The sequence below is a fragment of the Galeopterus variegatus genome, unplaced genomic scaffold (assembly GCF_000696425.1).
Source record: "Galeopterus variegatus unplaced genomic scaffold, G_variegatus-3.0.2 Scaffold2632, whole genome shotgun sequence".
NCBI lineage: Eukaryota > Metazoa > Chordata > Mammalia > Dermoptera > Cynocephalidae > Galeopterus > Galeopterus variegatus.
This window is the reverse complement of record NW_007728743.1, coordinates 167,630-171,050: the sequence shown is the minus strand read 5'-3', so window position 1 is coordinate 171,050 and position 3,421 is coordinate 167,630.

Genomic DNA, 3,421 nt, shown 5'->3' with positions numbered 1-3,421 from the left:
GTCTACAGTGTTGTGGTTTTCATTTTGGCCTATGATTCATTTTGAGTTAACTTTTGTGGAGGGTCTAAAGTTTGTGTGTATATTCTTTTTTTTTGGCATGTGGATGTCCAGTTGTTCCAGTACCATTTTTCCATTGTGTTGCCTTTGCTCCTTTGTCAAAGATCAGTTTATTATATATATGTGAGTCTATTTCTGGGCTCTCTATTCTGATCTATTGGTCTCTTTGCATAATTGTTCATCAATACCATACTTTCTTAATTATTGTAGCTTTATAGTAAGCCTCGAAGTCAGGTCATGTCAGTCCTCGTTGTTCTCTTTCATATTGTGTTGGCTATTCTGGATCTTATGCCTCTCCATACAAACCTAAGTATCAATTTGTCAATATTCGCAAATTAAATTGCTAAGATTTTTATTGGGATTGCACTGACTCTGTAGGTCAAGTTGAGAAGAACCAACATCTTGGTAATACTGAGTATTCTTATCTATGAACTCGGAATATCTCTCCATTTAGTTTTGCTTCATCTTTTTTCATCAGAGTTTCATAATTTTCCTCATTAAGTTTTTGTACACTTTCTTTGGATTTATACCAGCATTAGTCTGTTTTCTATTGTGTATAACAGAATACCTGAAACTGGGTGATTTATAAAGAAATAGAATTTTTTTCCCACAGTTTTTGAGGCTGGGAAGTCCACAGTCCAGGGGACACATCAGGTGAAGGCCTTCATATTGGTGGGAACTCTACAGAGTCCTGTGGTGACCATGGTGTAACATGACGAGAATGAGCTAGCAAGCAAGAGCTAACCTTTTCACTTGCTCTTCTTTTAATGCCATCAGAACCATGCCCATTACTCCATGCATGTATTAATCCATTCATGAGGAACAGTCCTCAAAATTGAATCACTACTTAAAGGCCCCACCTTTCAAATACCATGAATTGGATTCCCTGACATCTTAACACTGTTACAATGGGGGTAAGTTTCCAATACATGAACTTTTGGGAGACACAATTAACCCATACTGATACTTAAGTATTTCATTTTGGAAGTGCTAATGCAAATGGTATTGCTTGTAATTTCAAATTCGACTTGTTCATTGTTGCCATGTAGTTTTTTGTTGTTGTTGTTGTTTTTGTTTTTGTTGTCCTTGGGAATGGTCACAAAGGAAAGGCCAAATCAGAAAGCTTCTATAGATGCTTTAAAGAACTCTTCTATTTCTTGAAGTCAAAAGGATGATATTGATAAATATTAATCCAAGGGTTAGACTGTAATTGTTACAGAGTTTAGAACAAATTACAATTATTAAAATGAGAGCACTGGTTGGGAAGGACTTTAACTTGCAGTCATAGAATGGTAACAATGGTAACACTTGGGTTGGCACAATTTAGACTGAGAATTTGAACTCCAAAATTCTCCTTATTTGTGGAAGAAGTCCTCTCTATCAAATCTTGGGAGCCAGGTTTACCTATATATAAGTCCATAATGTTTTCATGTGAGAAAGTTGCTTTTTAAGTGGATGTTGTTTCTTGTAAAAGCAGCAAACACCATACATCCATGATCATAATGAAAATTAAATCCAAACATAATTCAGATAGAGAAATACCCTTTTTTATAATGCAGTAGTGTGCATATTAAAGAGTTGCAAGATTTTTAAATAAGAATCCATTTGAGTCTGGGATACGTATAAGGTAATTAATTTTAAGCATGAAAAAAACAGGTAAATTATTCATTCATTCATTCATTCAAAGGCAGAAGTCACTGAAATGGATGCAGCACCCTGAGATTTTGAACCAATTATGTTGACTTGAGCACCAGGCATTGGCATTAATGATATGTTATGTTAAATCTGATCTGCTTAATTAAAACCTGGGAGTGACATCAACACGATGGCAGAACAGGGCTTTCTAGCAATTGTCCCCTCACAGAAAAATAAATTTGAACAACTGTTGACACAGGAAAATACATTCTTAAGAGATAAGAAAATCAGCTGAGAGATTACAATACCTGGGTGTAGCACAGAAATAAGACTCATCGAAGAGGGTAAAAATGACAGTTTCACATTACAGGCATCATCCCTCCATCAACCCCAGGCAGCATAGCATGCAGAAAGATACCTTCACTTGGAAGAAGGAGAGGGCAGTGAGCATTAGACTTTGCCTTGGGCTAACACTGGGCTTGCCCCAGTAAAATTCAGCACAAGGTAGGCTCCCATCACCTCAGACTCCAGGCAGATACCCTAGGACAAAGCTTCCAGGCCTACCCCAATGCCAGGCCAGAACTGACATCCCAAGGTTCCAGGCCAGTTCCACAGCCTCACGCTCCAGGCTTTCCCCAGGGCCTAGCTAGCCCCAGTGTCCACAGGTTTCAGACCATCTGCAGCAGTGGACCAGCTCCTGTAGACCTAGCTGCTAGGAACTCCCCAGTGCGAAGCCAGCGTTCACAGATCCCTGCTCCAGGACAGCTCGTGTTGACTCAGGACCCAGTTTGCCCCAGCAACAAGCCAACTTCCATAGCCTTAGACTTCAGGCTGGCACCCACAGATTCAGCCTCTAGAGTGTTTCAGTGCCAAGCTGTTCTCCATGACCCTAGGCTGTAGGCTCACCCCAGCACCAGGTCAGCATCCAAAGACCCCAGCCATCAAGCTAGCCCCTGTGAATATAGGCTCTAGATCTTTTTAATGCCAGGCAATCTTCTGTGGTTCCCAGGCTAGAGGCTGGCCCCTGCAAACTCTAGCTCCAGGTCCACTCCAGGCTCCAAAGCAGCTCAGCTCCAGGATGGTCCCTATGGCCTCAGGCACAAGGCGGGGACACCTGAAGACTCAGTCTCCGGTACAACTCCCTTTTACATGAGCTTCAGGCCTGCCCTAGCTCCAGGTAAGTCCCATGTTCAAAGCCAATCTCTGTAGCCTCATGCTCCAGTGGACCCAAGGTCCAGCCCTGCTCCAGGTTACCCAGGATAAAGGCCAACTACAGGAGACCCCATTACTAGGCTGGCACCCATGGGCTGAGGTTCCAGGAAGATAATAATGAGAAACCCATAATGAGAATTATGGGACATGATCAAGCAAACAAACCCAACATGGGTGTCCCAGAAATAGCAGAGAAAAGAGAAAGGGGCAGAAAGCTCATTTAAAGAAACAATGAGAGAAAATGTCCCAAATTTGGAGAGGAAAATAAACATTCAGAGCTATGAAGCATAAATAATGTCAAATAGATAAAATACAAAGGTATCTTCACTGGGACTAATTGTATTCAAATTCTCAAAAGTCAAAGACAAAGAGAGAAATTGAGAGCAGCAAGAAAGCAACTTATCACATTCAAGGGACTCATTAAAAGATTATCAGAGATTTCTCAGCAGAGACTTTGCCAGCCAGGAGAGAGTGTGATGATATACACAGAATACTGAAAAGAAAAAGAAAACCTTTA